General features: G+C 44.1%; 1 long non-coding RNA gene across 3 annotated transcripts in view; it reads left to right on the top strand.

Annotated features, from left to right (window-relative positions):
* The window catches only part of LOC138690836 (uncharacterized), a 197,901-nt gene extending 183,354 nt beyond the window's left edge, over nt 1–14,547 (top strand). Inside the window, exons 3-6 of one of the 3 annotated variants that reach the window (XR_011329648.1) lie at nt 10,321–10,420; nt 11,643–11,764; nt 12,870–12,969; nt 14,446–14,547. This is a non-coding gene — a long non-coding RNA (uncharacterized lncRNA). Of the gene's footprint in view, nt 1–10,320; nt 10,421–11,642; nt 11,765–12,869; nt 12,970–13,532; nt 13,663–14,445 lie in introns of those variants that run through there. The other 2 variants (XR_011329647.1, XR_011329649.1) reach the window with 2 other exon arrangements.
* Nucleotides 14,548–17,407: the final 2,860 nt, after the last annotated feature.

The following is a 17,407-nucleotide window of genomic DNA, read 5'->3' as shown; positions in this document are numbered from 1 at the left end:
CTTGTCCTCGGCACAAGTTATCCCAGTGGGGCGAGGTATCAAGTCTGTCTAATGGACAGAAGTGCTCCTGAGGACGCACGTCAATATTTGGCAGATCTGAGCTCTAAAGGTGTTTCTGTGTTGCCGTGACCGTAGTTTAGACACGCATTAGCTTCGCAGTAGCTGGCTGGGATCCTGCGAGCGGTTCCGCTGCAGTGGGGCTGAGCTCAGCGCGGTTGCAAAGTCCATCTGAGAAGCTGAGAGGAACGGCAGTGTTTTAGCAATTTCTCCATCCTACAGCTGTATGCTTGGGCAGAGGGAGTGCAATCGCTAGCCAAAACTAATTTAAAACTGTGTAGAGCTGACATAGATTGCTCTCACAGGAGTGACTACAAGATAGATATATCCTGTAGCTCTCTGCCCACCAGGTCAGGCCATGCCTTAAATAATTCGGATGTGTTCTGGTGGACTTGGTGGTGTCTCTCTTTCCGAAGAATAGGAATAGGGATCAGCAGCTACAAAAAAGACAGCTAGAAGAAAAGGTTTATTTTTCTGTGGTTTTCTTCCTAAACATTTCATTTGGTGGAAATGTTAATATTGACAAGCATATTTTATAATTTGCAAATGCACATTAGGCTGAGATGGTGCATTGGTTTTTAATGTTTAATGCACATAGTTTAGATGGCACGCATTAATCATATTCCTATTGTCTTTGTTATGTTAATGGGAGAAATAAGCTTTTTTTTTTTTAATATTTAAAAAAAGAAAATGGGTTAGACTTTTTTAAGATGTGTTATATATCAGCAGCTAACGAAGAGGAAATAATGATGACTCTGCACTGTAATATGTATTAGGACACTAATTAGACTATAGCAGAACTGCTTACGGATGTCTTTTAAACACCTGCTTGGTAATTTTCAGCCCCATGCGTTACTCCATTTAACAATGCATGCATGATGAGAAGACAGAGTTAAGACTGAAATATGAAACACACTACACATCAGGCTTCATTTTTTTCTCCTTTTTTTTTTTTTTTTTTTTTTTGTCCAGCTTTACATATGTTAAAGATAATGTGGACGGTCACAGAATAGCCCTTTTTGTGGGCTGGGCTTTCTATTGCCCATTGTGGGTATAGGAAAAGGAGTCAGAGATGTGTTCTAACTTCTCTGTAACCGTACAAAGGCATTACGGTTTCAGGGCAAGAATTCCCAATTCAGGCTGTTGTCTTGCATGTATATTAGTCCAGAATGTTATGTATCTCCAGCATTTGCTTATCATTGATTTAGTTTTGAGTGTGTGTTTTTGAGACCATTAAAAGCTGTGCAACTAGAAATAATGTTGGCCTTCATTTTTAAAGCTATGTTTTGAAGTTGTCGTCTTTTACTGTAATAAGAAACCACACATATTTCTACTTTATATCTTATTTGCTTTTACATTTTTGTCCATTATGTAAATAATTGAATTATAAACATGAATTACAAATGTGGACCCTCAGCCTAATAGCCTGCAATGAGAATAATAAAAAAATCCTAATTATAAAAGCAGTTCCCATATTTCTATGATGAGCCAAGGCTTTATCTGTGGGCTTTGAACTTGCACTAACAGAAGTAGATATTGTCAATAACTTGTTCGTAAGAACATCAGTCCTAAGATAGCAAGTGCTTGCTTTGCATTTTCATACACAAAACATTTCTAAGCTGCTCCCATATTACAGTGCTACGCAGTGAAAACTGTTGGCCTAAGAACATTCATAGTTATGCACGTTTTGTAGCATGACTTTACGCTTCACGTGCATGGCGGTACCCCATAGGGAAGCCAGCTTCCTTACCTGTTTCCTTACCTGTTTTCAGAATGAAGCCCCACCTCAGGAGGTGTCTGCATGGGACATCTTCATTTCTTTAGGCAGGAGCATGTCGGCTAAGGTTTGGATGATCCCTGCCTTTCAAACAGCCGGACAGCAGTTACTTTCAACCTAAGGCTTAGTGGGTCCTGTGTTAAAGGCTATTGAATTTTGGTGTTTTCATTCCAAATGATAAATGGTGGTTTAAACCAATGATACAAAATTGCCATAGAAAATCAAGGATGTGCAAATATTTTAGTGGTCTCAGACTAATGTATAGGAGCGCTGGTTCAGTTTGTGAGGTTATTTTAAGCTTCTGTAATAGATTAATGACTCCTGGTGATGGTTTGTTTGCTGGTTATACAGTGTTGAGACTTAGTGACTCCTCAGTATTCCCCAAATACTGAGTCTCTGCAGTGCTTCAGCTTCTTTTTTCTCGCTCCTTTTTCCAAAGGCAATCTTCCCTAACCATGCCGTTAATGTGTTGTAAGTATGGAGCTGTTTGTGCCTGAAAGCCTGAGCAGACCCCAAATGAGCATGCTAAAGGTGAGCAACTCTGATTCAAAGCTTTTTTAATTTTTTTTTATCTTGACCGTGAATATTTTCAACTGATGTGCTAAATCCTGAGATAGTTACACATTTAAATGCAGTACGACCACATTTCTCGTAAAATAATGCATTTAAAAGTAATATGCAATATTTCCATTTTATAGGTGTGTCAGAATTTTTTCCTCTATTTTGAAATCTTTTGGTACTATCTGCAATTTTATGTAACCCCCATTTCGGGTGGCCATTGTGAGCTACAAATGTTTCCATCCTGTACGTAAGATCAGTTTTGCCTTAAAGGGATGCTGCTGCTTTATGTAACTTCTGCTCTGTACCCTAAACGTAGCAGTAAAGCTCGGGTAACTTAACGCAACGTGCACAGATAGGATATAGTTGAAAAGGAGAAGAGTGCTGGGGAAGTTGAGTGGTACGCACTGGTAGCATTTGAGTCCCAGAATGGTAACAGATTGATGACTTGCCCAAGGACCAGGTGAGAGGTGGGTGCAAAGTAGCATCAGATGCTATAAGCCAGCACGATAACCGGGTGTGGGTTTGTTGAAGGGAGAGAGGGAAAAGGAGAATCTCTTTTCCTCTTCCTCCGTCGTCAGCGTGTGGTCTGATCCAGCCTGTGGTCCTGTGCTGTACGGCGGATGGACAGTGGGACTCCTGGAGGCAGACACATGGGATCTTTCAAGGTGTTTTGGGGCTGAGAGGGCTCTCTGGTGCTGGGTGATGGAACAAACCTCTGAGACTTCACAGTGTCAAATATTATCACTGCCCCATGCCCCAGGGACTGCAGTATGGGAAGAAGATGGCTTTGGGTAGGAGGTTTACAGGCAGAAAGTAACAGAAAACTTACTCCGAGTGTAAGACAAGGGACTTGCCTAGATACAGACAAACAAGCAGCTACAAAACCCCCAAACCCCCAAGCAATTTTGTCACGTTCATCATCAGGATAAGTAGTGCTCTCAGCACACCAGGTGCCTCAGCACCGTCAGCGCTCGCGGAGGCAACAGAGCAAAGCATAAATGCATTTGTGCAAGGGAACCGGGACACCAGAACCTGAGTCTTCCGAAGCCCCAGGCGAATGTTTTGCCTTGCTAAGCAAGTCTGCTCGCTCGGTGACACCAGCCGTACCTACCCACTGCCCCCGCGTAACGCTGGCGGTACTCCCGAGAGTAGCTGCTGTCAGACCCGAACTCACCCTTCAATGAAGCGCTGAACAAGTACATCTAGGATTTCTGAGCAAGGCGTGCTCATCTTTGAAATAACGTTCTTCTGAGGTTAGGCACTTTCCTTCAGTTACGTGAGAAACCGCTTCTCAGTACCTTGAGAGAAAGAAGAGGGAGGGGAAGGAGGGCGTCTTGAAACAGGTCTTTTTAAGTCCCACTATATGCGGTTGTGCTGGGAAGTCTGAGGAGGTTTTGCCTCTGCTGTCAGTGTTGATGGGGGGTGTGAGATGAGAGCTGTCCGTACTTCTGTCTGCTCCCTTCTTTGTGGCTTCAGAAGCTGTGCTCCACTTCCAGAGGGGATGGGACCATCTGCTGCCTCGCTAGCGGGTGCGAGATAAATGATCAGTCCAGAAGAACTGAAATAATAGCCCTCTGGAGGGTATCCACTCCTTTCTGGGGTTGAATAAGTCTCTCCAGGGGTCCTTCCCTGCTGGCTCCCCAGTGCATTTCAGGTGAATCCAAAGATCTTAGCTTCTGTTGCTCTTAAATCACTCATCTATATCAGCAGTATACTTGGGCATAAGCCATACCAATCTAATCACAAACCCAAACAAACCAACAGTCATTTGAGTCCTTTATATATTGGCAAGCAAAAGCAAGCCCTTGCCTCTTAGCCATTCTGCATACATATAGTTTTTCTGCAACTTTCATCAGCACCAGGAATTCAATGGACATTTATGTCAGTAAATCCAGTGTGTGGGTCCGCCCCTTTCCTGAATATTCAAATACGCTGCCACATGAATGTTTCTCATTTGGAAGACAATGACAAGGGTCATAATTTTATATTTTATCTCCCACTTCACCTGCTCCTGAATGCCGAAGAAAGGGAGGAATCGGCATACTGGGGAGCTCGGTGGTGTTGATGACAACCTCGCAATGCTCAACCGTTCGTCAGGGTGTCACGGGAGGATGAGGAGGAGCGAGAAGCACAGCTGAGCATCTGTGCCTTGCAGCCCTGGCTGGTGGCGAGGTGGTACTGCCGAGGGTGGTGGGAGGGAGACGGTGGGTGTTAGCCCTGCCCGCCCCTCCAGCCGCACGGCGCAAAGCTGAAGGGCAGAATTGCCGTGTCAGGTAGGAAACCTTCAGCCTCGTCAAAAATAGGTCTTATTTCTGAAGATGAGAAAGGTTAAAATTGAGTTTGTGTCGAACGTCCCTCGGGACTGTTTTGTGAAAAGGACAGTGGGTTTCGTTCAGTTGCTTTCCACTTGTGCTGCATTTCCATGCCTGAAAAGATTCAGCTGTCATAGCCCCGACAAGTGCTAAAAAGCTCTTGTTAAGGTCACCAATACCAGAGAAGTGTCTCTCATACAACATCCCAGTGTATCGGGGCCACCGTCAGTGGGAACGGGAGCCAACGTCAGACACTGTTGCTACAGACGAGATTGTGACCCCGACGTCCCGGCACGGCTGAGCCGGCACTTTTCTCACCTCTCTTCCGAAGGAGAGCCGTGTAATGCTGCTCCAGCTAAGTGCCAGGAAAAAAAAAAAAAAGCTCTAAACATGCATGACCTTTAAATTCAGGCTGAAGCTAAAAGATCTGCTGCTGACTAAAAATCTGGGGTTGCTTTCATGTGTCTGAGCATTCAGGGAATAGATGTAGCTTAACATGCAAATGCAGGGCTTCCTGCAGAACGGCGCTGCTTTTCAAGATCTCTCATTTCACGCTGTTACCGCTCCATGCCCTGCTGTTTCTATGAAAAGAGCCTCTCTGAGGAAAAGTTTCCCACAGACAGAAATCCAACTGATGTGGTAAAAAAAACCCCAAACCCAACAACTTATAGCTTAATTTCTAAAATGTGTGGTGTCCATCCGCAACCTGGCAATCAGCCTCTTCTCTGCTGCTGGTGTCTAGAAAACAGCCCTCCGCTCCTTCAGTTTTTGGTGTATATATTTATATATTTGTCCTCATCTAATTAAGCAACTAGATCCCGAAGTCGGGAGCCAGGAGTCCTGCCCTGCCGTAGGTGTGCAGAGGAGGATTTTCCCTCTGGGAACAACGATGCTGAAGCGCCTTTTGGCATGTCCTTTTGTACATCCATTTTCTCTGCGTATGAGTTACCGTAAGCTCACATAACTTAGGTGTTCTGCACATATAGAGAGATAGATGTCTGAATGCTTTTTTCCTTATCCCTAATGAAAAATGCCTGTAAAGCCCATGTAGAGCAGCTGTCTGGCAGGTCCCTTCCCTGGAGGTTACAGGTGTGACACGCCACCAGCGGAGTCCACTTGCTGCAGTAATGTCTATTTGGCACTTCAAATATCTTCCTTGAGCCACTGGCCATCATCATCTTCTGTCTTTAAAGTGCAGTGTATGATGCATTATTGATGGGTGAAATATAGAATATGTTTGGCATTTCTCTAATACCTTACATTTTTATTCTCCTAATTTGAGGTATTTCCCATTCTATGCCACTACCATATAATTCAACATTTTAAGCATATTGTTCCTCACGGTGTCTGCTTATATTTTTAAGCTTGTCTGGTTATTTTGACAACAAGAGACATCATAAATTATGTAAGCAATTTCTCTCCTTACAAGCTGGTCCCAGCCCTGTGCTGCCCTGATAAGAGCAGTGAGACAGAAACTGCTTCAGTAGCGGCAGGACTCGTGTGACTGCACTTCAGCTGCGCTGTGACCCGAGAATAGAGCATGTGGCATGTTCAAAAAGAATTGAAACTAGATAGAATGGGGGGGGGGGGGAACAGATCCAAGCCTGGCTGCGGTCTGAGACTCCTCTGAGATTTGGGAAGTGCGGTTTGCGGCAATTTAGTCTTGAAGCTGTGGCTGCGGCCGTGCCGTGGGCTGTATGTAACGGAGCCTAGTTAGCACATTATCTGGGTCTAGAAATCACGGTGCTTTCTTCTTTAAAAGCTGTGCTTTCATCCCAAACATGCAGCTGGGAGTTCAGGTAGGTGTAAGGGAGGGTTCTAATCCACGAGGCTTCAAGAAAATCAGAGATACTGGGTTAAAACCCCTTGGGCAGGGGGGAGGGACTTGAATCTGTCCCACACTTTCTAGCGCATACTCCAATTAAGTAGGAAGGCGGCCACAAGCAGCAGCGTCTCGGTTCCTACATGAACTCAAAGAAGAGCAAGAGTCCTGTGATTTCCCTGAAGGCAAGGGAGGTGCTGGGAAGCGATGCCCTGCTCCTCATTTCGGTACCTGGGCTTTTATTAGACTCCACCATGATGTTTGTATTCAGAGATCAACCTCCTGACCCTTCAGTCACCTTTGTCATAGAAACAATCATTATGGACTAATTGATAATCTTGAGAACTGGCAGCAGTTGTCTGGGACAGATGGCCTCTGCTGGGAAACCTCTGCCTTTGATAGCTCCAAAACATGACATAAGTCTCATCTTTTCAAGAAAGCTTTTACCAGATGGGTCTAATTTAAAGCATGGCCTTTCTCGTTTCTTCCTAGAGGATAGCTAATTAACTGCAGAACAGATAGCTCTGCTCCTCTGAGGGCAGGCAGAAGTGGGTGTTTGATATCGAAACATTTATGGGTTTGGTTCCAGCACATCAGTGAGGAGAGATGATGAACTCATTAGAACAAACCTTGATAAGTCTATTGAACTTCCCATTATTCTGAATTTACTAGAGCTGGCCAAAGAGAGACCAATTCTTGAGAAATATGTTGTGAAAAAATGTCTCTCATCTCATTTTTATTATTGCTCTGCAATGACCAACCCTTAGTCAATTTGTATTATCTCTCATCAGTCCTATTAGTAGGCTGCTGCCAAAATTTGTGGTCATAGCTGAGGAGCTCAGAGAGCGGCTCAGAAGAGGAGGCTGAAATAAAGCTCTTGTCTTGCTTTCCAAGAGCTGCCTGTGTCAATCCGATTGTTTCTGGCAGTTTTTTCCCAATCAATAGTCAGCTTTGTCATTTGACGTTTGAACCTTTGGCTTATTTAGCCGGGCTCCTCACAGTCCTTGGGTTGCTGCTCGGAGGAGCCGTGAGCTCCGGGCTGCGGTGGGATGCTTTATTCTCTTTCCTCTTGTGCATCAAAATGGCTCTGGGAGATTCTTCTCCTTCAGGCAGGAAACCCTGAAAACTCTGGATCTTTTCAATTAGATGCATTACAAACTGTGCTGATAGCCAGCCTTGTCTCTCTTTTCTTACATGAGCTATAAAATATCTCTTCTCCTCCCCTCCCCAATTGAACTAAAACCGGCCTATTTTTATACGCTTTTTACAAGCATGTCTACATGGTAGAAATGAGGAGTTCTAGCTTATCTTGTGTTATGTAAATATTTCTGCGCTTCTAGAATAAAGTTTTCATTTCCCTTTGATCCAGCTTTCTTGCAGTCAGCTTAACTTTCAAAAAGAGTCAAAAGAGATTCATGGAGATTGCCAATGGCATTATTCCTGAGGAAAATTGGAGAAAGAAAAGAAAACTCAAAATCACCGATGTAAACAGCTCATTTAGAAACGGATGGCTAACTAAAGGAAAAGGTTGTCTTTCGGTGTCTTGCAAAGCACATTTTTGCTTAAAATAGCTGGGACCAAATGTAAAAATAGTATTTGCCGTGTTTGCATAGTGTTACAAGATGGAAGCGGTGCTTTTCCAGCAGCCTGGGAGGTGGCTGCGTCCCGTCCCTGTGCCGTGGGCAGGATCTCCAAATCCCATCCCCTGGGCTGCGGTGGAGGGATGGGGTACGGCCAGATGTGGGGTGGCTGCGGGGCTGGATCTTTCCCCCAGCACACACACGCTTAATGGTGGGGACCATCACCAGTGTCCGATCCCATCCCTTTTGGCTGTAGTTGTTGAACCGCGTCAGTTGAGAAAAGGAACTGTTTGAGTCTGGTTATAGATGATTTTCTCAACAAACGGATGTTCCTGGTGGATTACTTTTCTTAAAATGTTAATTATGCTTCTTTAGAAGTATGCTGAGAGGCAAAGCAGCTCAGGTGGGGAGGCGGCAGTGAGAGACCTGGGAGAAGTCGCAGTCTCCGGTGTATTTTGCTCATTAGCCTCCTACGTGGAGGAGGCAGTTTGAAACGCTGCTGACGCATTTTGCCTACAAGCACTGAAATGGGTCTTGAACGTCGTATATGCTCATGCCAATGGCCGTGGGGCAGAGAACCTCGTAGGGACACGGTTTAGTGGTGGACTTGGCAGTGCTAGGTAAATGGTTGGACTCGATGATCTTAAAGGTCTTTTCCAACCTAAATGATTCTGTGACTCTATAGGAGCATATACATATGATGGAAAAGCTGTAGGTATGGCTGGAATTAGACGAGTCAGGCTCCTGGGGTTAAGCGGTGAAGTCAGCTCTGGGTTTGTGGCCGAACTGTGCCCTTTTTAGTACCAAGTGCTGTGAAGGCGAGGCTGGGGCTCGGTCGTGCCCACGGAGACGAGAAGGGGTCGGTGTGTTTGGAGGGGACGAGATGTGCCCATCGCGGGGAGCTGGGGGCCGATACGGCTTCGTCGTGTCCCCGCTGCACCCCGGGGAAGCGGCTGGGGACGGGTGCCAGGTCCCCTGGGTGCAGAAGCCCCCGTGTGCGTTTGGCTGGGCCATGGGCTCGTTCTCTGCCCACTGCACGGCGTGACCACCGCGGCCGCAAATGCTGGTGGTCTCGGAGTCTCGGGCTCTGACGTTTCTCCAGCTTGTCAGTGCGTGCCCGTCTTTGAACGGGCTGTGCGGCACAGAGGACTTCACCCCGTTCCAGCGTCTGTTTAATGAAATACTTTCAGCGTTGTCAAGTACTGCTGTGTTAACACCCAGCCCAAATCCGAAACCAGATAATCAAAGCTCTTTAGCGATGATGGTCAACCTTGTGAATATGAATGAGCGGAAAATAATCTAAAATTATGCTTGGGTTGATAGACAAAGATTAATATTCATTGTAAATGAAAGAGAAGGGACACTTTGTATAGTTCATAAATGAGAAGGATTCCTGGAGAAAATTAAGAAGATTTTAATGGAATTATTTTTATCCTTCCGTACCTTTGTGGCTGGACTTTGAGCTGATTGCTTTGCACTGTGCTGGCAGGGGAGGTGAACAGTCTTTCCAAAAGAAAACTTTAGGAGACAGCTTCAAACTCCCACAGGAAGTTGATTCTAGTCTTCACCTGTTTCAGAGAGATTTATAATTGGGATTAAAGCACCACTACTAATGGGAGGAAAAGAAGCAAGCAGTCTGTAGTTAAAAAATGTTTAATTAACAGTTAAAAATGATTATACAGAAGATATAATAGTAGAGACATCGTTATTTGGCAGTATTTTGGGCAGAAAGAATGATAGCAGGAGGTCTGGCTGAACTGATGCTTCTGTGCCCATGACCAGGACTATTAGCATGATTTCCTATATGGAGAAAATGTATACGTGGGATTGATGTATGTTTGCATGGATGTTTATCTGGTCAGCTGCTAGTACCTCTTTGAAAAAAGAGGACGTATATTTTAAAAAATAAACAGATGACAACGTTAACAAAGTCATGGATGTGAAGGCAAGAAGGAACCACTGCGAACCACCACTTTGAGCGTCTGCCCGAAGCATTCTGGTAAATCTTCTGGAAACGTGGTCAGAAGTAAAATTTGGCTGAGCTTTGTTCTGCCTCAGTCCTCTCCTTGTTTAGAAGGGCTGATCGATCAGTCAAAGTCTGCTGAAATTGGGGTAAGGGTTTCATTAGCCTTGGATCAGGCCCTCAGCACTGGATACTCCAGTTGCTTGAAAATAGGTAATTAATGGTACTTTATTTTTCATGTTTCCAAGGCAACACAAAACCCCAAGACATTGTTTTCCAGTACGTGAGCAGAAGCTTTTGGCTGCTGCAGAAGAGTTCCCCTCTGTCTCATGTGAAGCTGCTGTAAAGGTACCGAAGCCTTATTTTCTGTCGTTATAGTTGATTTACATCCTATATCCAAAAAGTAATGATGATCAGATGCAGCTGATGAAATGCTCTGTTCTCACTGCAGAAGAACTCATTCAATCAGCCGAGAGCTCTGCTGTTCAAATAGATAATTAGTGTTGTGACAAGTGTTAACTTTAAATGCCTCAGTTTGGTGGCAATGTTAGGAAGTGTGACAAAAATTAAATTATTTGTCTGCTTTAACCATGGCCCTCCTTGGAGTGCTAATGAGAGGAATTCTTGTTAAACATGTGTCCTGTTTGATAGACTCCTTTATAGGTCTTCAGTTGGGAAAATGATTTATTATTTTTATCATAAAGGGCATGAAAGAGAGGGCTTTCCCTTCTATCCTCTGACTCGTTTCTTTTTATGTCTTGAGCTGATGTAACAGGTCATTGCTTGTGTTCCAGCATAAAACGGAAAGATCCCCTAAAATGAAATCACCGGGAGAGCAATCCCGATGAACGCCTTTCCTGCCTATTGATACTCTTTCTGAATTAATTGGCATGGGGAGCATTCGCAGCACCTTCCCTGGAGGTGACCAAAAAAAAAAAAAAAAAAAAAAATCAATCTGCACTTCTACTTAGGGCTGCAGAGCAATGAGTTCAGAGTGTCTAACAATAAGTCCCTACGTGTGCTTTGAAGTACCTGCCTCGGTGTGTGGTAACTCCGGGGCATGGTGGGGAGACCACCAAGCCCCCCCGAGGTCCGGAGCAGAAGGATGCTGCGTTAAGCGCTCGGGGAGAGTGGGGAGTCAGTCTGGAGCACAGCTGCCGGTTGCTTTTATTCAAAGGAAGCATTTTTATTAACGGCCAGATGTTTTGGTAGCTGGTTTTAGGTCCCACCTTTGACCAAGGGCACGCAAACCTTCCCCTTGTGCTGCTGGAGGACTCCAATCCTGCACCCTCAGCTGGCAGTGGAGGGGGGGAACGTCTCTGTGTCCCTTCTCCTCTTGCAGCTGGGTCATTCTGCATCCCGAGGAGTGCGGGGTTTGAGAGGCTGAGTGGGCAGCAAGGAGCTGGAGTCTCTCAAATGTTCCTCTTTCCTGATGGACAATTCTGGGATGTCCCCCTGTCCTAGGAGTTGCTTTGCATTTAAATTATCATGGGCTGAATTAATGAACATCTTGAAGTTGCGTCCTTTCTGCTGGCTCCTAACGGGATGCTTTTGATTCTTCCTCTTTCAGCATTTGCTAATGCCTTGATGTTCTCCCACCCAAAGGGAATTAATCACTGGGATGGAATGAAGGGCACAGCGCAGAGAGCAGGCGTGGTCCAGACCTCACAGGACTAATTATGCTCTTAAAGGGTAAGAAAATAATCTTAGGTACATTGGGAAGGAAGTGTCTTAGTAATGCTACATGGGGTTACTGGCATGTCTCCTGTATTCGTGCATTTTAAAAAAAAAAAAGAGACTTTCAGAGATACTTCTTGACCTCAAAAGGTTCAGCAAGGAGCTCAAGAAAAGAAATTTAATACCAAATGAGTTTATCAAGTTTTCTTGACCCTTAGAGATGGGAAAAAACAAAGGAAAGATGCACATGAAGGTCTTGTGAAATTCTAATGCTGAAACACTCTCATGCACAAACTGAAAAGTCTCAAAACAGAGAGAGTTCAAAACCAAAGCAAATGAAGAGCATGGTACGAATTACAATAAGTGCCATCGCAGACACCGCAACGTGGCAGTTAAAGCTGGCGTAGAGGACCCATAAAGGAAAGGCGAGTGTCTGTTTATTGAAATATTAAACTGTTGGGGAGGGGAACTTTTTCGTACACCTAATGAGAGGCAGGACAGAGTTAGAGGCCTGGCAATACACAGCCATGGTCTGCAAGAAGAAAACGTGAAAACAGACTCAGAACTGGTGTCAGGCTGGGGTTATTTTAGTCTGCCAACTACCTGTATTTGTGGGAAGTGTACTTATGTGCAGGCACGCACGTGTACTCTGAGGGTATCTCCTAGAGATAGCCGTATTCCTCTGGCAGTGATGAGACGCTACCTGTGACTCGGTTTTGCGCCGGCTGCGGCCGTTTTAAGACCGGTGCGGTAGCAGAGCCGTTCTCTGCCGAGAGGCAGGACCGAAGGTTGGTCCCGGAGAGGATGCCCGCTGCCAAGGACAGCGTGGGGGGGACGCGCCGGTCTTTGGGAGGGCGGCCAAGGGACCGTCCATCTGCATCTTCTCATCCCGCAGCCAGGGATGCTACTGGCATCAGGGTCCCACTGATGCTAACGAGGTGTCGGCATCCTTAGGTGACCGTGGGAAAGACTTCCAAGCCAAAGGTGAGGCATCAACAGCCCGTCTGAGAAACAGCTCCCATACGCGCAGGGCGCAGGCAGCCTCCGCTTGCTGCGCCTGTTGAAATAGGTGTTAAGCTTGGAAAAAGACAAATGTCTATCCTTTTTTTTTTTTTATAAGCTGTGCGTCCCGCTTCCTGGTGAGGCCCAAGCTGTACGCACACCGGGGAGGCAGCTCTGAACTGTGAAGAGTCTTCGCAGAAAAGCTCTTTTCTAAGAGGGTAAGACTGATAGCTAGAGAGACAGTTAAGTGGTGTACCATCTCCCCCCCATCATGTTGCAGGTTGCACGACGTATGCACCAGATTTAAAGAGAAGTAGTGTCTCTTTTTATCAAGCAGGCAGCATTCAGTTGTATTTCTGCTAAACATATCCTTTTTTATTGCTTTTTCAGGAGTTCAAGGCATTAGCATAAAACAATCGAGGAGGTTGTTTTTCCTAAGAGAGCGAGTGCCTGTTTACAAACTCATTTTATTTTCACAATATTCCATTGTTATTTATTTCAGACAGAAAGCTGTCAGATTAATGCACTCCCTCATGCAGGACAGCTTGCTTTATTGCCTGTTATTAAGACATAACAGATATAACCTGACAGGCACTGCCCACGTCTGCATTCCACCAGTGAAAGGCAAATTAAGTAGAAAATGGAGATCTCCAGTATTTCTTAGGGCTAAAGTGATATTAGTTTTTAACTCATTTTGTATTCATAGAGGATCCTGCACGTTCACAACATATCCGACAGAGTAAACTGTCCAAAGAAAAAGGTTTTTTTTTCATTCTTATAGTAGCTGCCTCTGAGAAATTCAGGCTTTAGAAGCACAGGAGGAATCATCAAGTCCCCTCGTATAAACAGTTGCCAGGAAAGAATGAAAAAAACGTTACTCGGGTGGCACATGAAACCCTTCAGAAAGCAAACCTTGGGGGAATAGCAGTGCAGGGTGAGAAACTTTAAACCCGTGCCTAAAATAACCCAACCAACAGCCCTCGCCCTGCAGACCTCCAGATCCCAAACCACAGCACTCCTGTCGCCTCCAGTACCGCTTCCAGCAAAAGCCGTTACAGCTTCCAGAGGAGGCACACGCAGTTGCAAACATTTTATTTTTTTAAGCTGTATCAAAATCCTTTTTCTTTGGTGTGTGTATCCAGCTGGTGGCAGGGCTCTTGTCCCCTTTCTCCTTTCCACAGCCACTGTTCCAGTGTCCAGAAAACCCTGGCGAGTGGCCCAGTTTTCCATTGCACCCCTGAAGTCTCTGTGGGGTTCTCGCCCCCCTCGCAGCCCCCGCCTCTCACCCCACACCCCGTGGGGAGCCGGAGAAAGGCCGGGCTCGTCCCTCTGGGGGGTGTCACCTTCCCCGCTCCCCCCTGCTCCTCCTCTGCCTCCCTCCAGGTTTGGACTTTGCTCTTCGGTAGCCGTCAGCGTTACCAAACAGCCGCGGTTTTGGATAGGGTATTAAAATCCATACATTTTACAATAGCATTTGCCTAAAAACTATGACTCAAGCCTCCTTTCTTACTGAATTTCAAATAGCAGCAATTGTAAGTGACAAAGTGCTGATTACTTTTGGTGCAAGTGCCAGTGAAAGTGGAATGGCAGAAGTACTTTCCCCACCATCTGCAGTTCCAGTCATGTAAGCAACATTATTAGTATTTTTCATTACCATTGATTTTTACTTTTTTTCTTTTTTTTTTCCTCCCCAGGACTGAATTGCTAAACTTGGTCACAGAAGCGCCTGCAAAGAGGTAGGCTGGCTCCGGGACCTCTCACCTTATCCCTTATCACCTTTTCCTCCAATACTTTCCTGGTAACAACTTATTTTTTCCAATTCTCCCTGGAGAATCAAGTCGGTTTTATTACCGCAAATAAACATTAATATTAACTGAGTTAACATGACAACAAACAGAGGTCAGTTTAAAGGAAGGCTAATCTGAACACTGGGGGAATTACAGAGTGAGGCCCATGTCCATGTACAACCATCTGAAAGGGAAAACCTGACAGTCTTGCCTCTTGTGGGTACTTGTAAATGCGTTGGGATTATTATTAACCCTTACTGCAGCGTCTGGACCACCTCCCTATTAACGTAGGTAGAAGGCATGCTTTAAAAGCTTAAAACATATAGTTCTGTTTTGTCTGTGTTCCCAGCGAGAAGGTTTTAGTGCTAGAAAGTCTTGGGCTTTATGGGAAGCTGCAGTAGGTAAGGAATAGGCAATTTGCGGGGGAAACCAGGCCATGCTATTTAATGCTAAATAGTGATATACTAAATAAATTACTGTGAAGAACTAACTCTTTTTCAGTATAATTACTTTTTTTTTTCCCCCCCATTTCAGAAAAAACAGCCTAATGGGATAGATGGGAAACGAAGCCAGGGAAAGGGAGGTAGCTTTTTGTCTATTGTGCTGCAAACCTGTGGGCAGAGGCAGAGCTCAGAAGCTCGAGCACAACCTCGGGTCCCTGTCCCATGCATGTCTGACTCCTCTGGGGCAAAACCGGGATGTATTGACATCCTTGCTCCTCTTCTCCCTCCTGCGCTGCTTTCTGTAGAAGTAGGCCTGGGTATAGGGGTTGGATTTTTAGTCTTTTGGCAGCAAAGCTACTTTGCGGGAAACCACTCCTATCCTGCCAAGAAGTGCCAGTTAGCAGAAATATCATGAAGCTGCAGTAAATATCATTTTTGGATGCAGTATATCCCCATGTGTGCAAATATATAATATGAACAAGCAATAATACTTTGAAATATTCTAGTATCCATCAATGTAATAAATATTTTATTAGAGTAATAGAAAAAAATGCATACAGATAACCATAGGATACACACACAACTGGAAGTTTAAGGATAAATTTCAAACTTTTCAATATGAAACAAGGTATTCGGTACATATCTCATGGAGATATATAACTAGAAATTAAATAATACAAGGTAATCACATGAAAATGGCAATACAGGAACATGGACTAGAACTTTGTGAAACAAGAATAGAAAGAGTCACCCTTTGTTGCATGAAACATAACTATATACTTACTAGTAACACCTGTTTTCCATCTCCCCCCCCCCCATTTGCAAGTGTCTGAAAACATCACTGGTTAGCCACATTGAAAAGCAACTAGCCATTTAAATAACTATGTATGTACAGTATATACAGATCTTGCTTACTTCAACAGCACATATTTTCATCTGGATGTGATACTAATAAGGTAATTTGCTATTTGAATGCATATCAAGGTATCTTTTCTACAGTGCTACCATAATTTCATTAATCCTGGTTCTCTCCCTTTATAGTTAGTTCTGTGTATTGTAATAATACTGTGAGACTGAAAAAAAAAAAGTCTTTAAAAGGATATGCTTTCATGTCACATGAACACTTGCTCTACTGTGCATATAGGCAGCTCTCTAAGAGGTGTCTAAAAGGCTGATTTGACTAAATTCACAACTATAGAAGTCAAATGTACCAGGTTTAATGTATCTTTAATATATTGCTATGAAAGAAAGTGGAGATTTCTCTACAATAGCAAGCCTGAAGTGTCTTTGTGTATTTTTTTTATTATGACCTATAGTATTGCCATAAACTTACCAGAATCATGTGACAGTAACAGGGTGCATTAGAGTGCAAGACCAGGTGAAATAGTTTTGAATTGGTTAAAGAGCAGAAGGAAGGAGAGTTATGAATGTAACACTGAATTAAAGATGAGTTTACAGTGCAGTGGACAGAAGAGCAAGGTAATTTGGGGCTGCATATTTGGAAGCACCACATCACAAGGGAGGGAGGTGGTAGTAGTCCCTTTTCATAAGGCCATGGTGCAACTGCATTTCAGTAATGCTTACAGCTGGGCACTTTTGTTTGTTAGTGAAACACACTGACAGGAGTTCAGAGAAGGGCAGTAAAAATAATCCTGAACATGAGAGAATTTGGTTATGAATAAAGAACCTGGTTAAGAAATATAGATATAAGGAAATTAACTTCAAAATCTATTGCTAGAGAGGAAGGTTAGGCTTTTGAAAAGGTACATAAACTTACATACACTGCGATAAAACAGACAGCTGCCTTTGAAACAGGGCTGTGAAATCATTTCTTAAAGAGTAGTAGTGGAAGCCCTGCCCCTTGGACACCCCAACGTGGACTGTGAAAAATGATGTCCATACTGTGAACTTTTCTCTACCTTCCACCTTTGATTTCTTGCTAGATTTAGAGTAACTTGTATAAAGGGCAGTAAGAAAACTGATCCAAACCTACTGGATTATGACACACTGGCTTAAGAACGGCTGCTTGGTCGACGTGTTATCATCCAATTGAAATGCCATGTCTCTGATTTCTTCTTTCATATGTCAAATGATGTTATTGTAACAATGCAGAACATACAAAAAAAAATTCAGTGTCACTGCAAAAATGGAGTTTCTCACTGAGCTAAGCTGTTCCTCATAACTATGATCATAGTGCCATTGCTCCCCCTCTCTCTACGTTGTATCTTAAGTACGTAATATGTAAACTCCTTTGGTTCAAGTATTAAGGCATTTTAGATTCCTTTTTAAAGGATTTGCTAAACTTTACATGATATTTTTACTTCAACCTACAGTGAAATATAAAGAATTTAAAAACACGTCAGGATAGAAGAAAAACATGCATTAACCACTGCAGTTTTTTTTAAAAAAAGCACTTTTCTGTAGTA

This window comes from Haliaeetus albicilla, chromosome 24 (assembly GCF_947461875.1).
Source record: "Haliaeetus albicilla chromosome 24, bHalAlb1.1, whole genome shotgun sequence".
Taxonomy (NCBI): domain Eukaryota; kingdom Metazoa; phylum Chordata; class Aves; order Accipitriformes; family Accipitridae; genus Haliaeetus; species Haliaeetus albicilla.
Note: the sequence above shows the minus strand (reverse complement) of the source record. Positions and strands in the feature narration are given on the sequence as shown.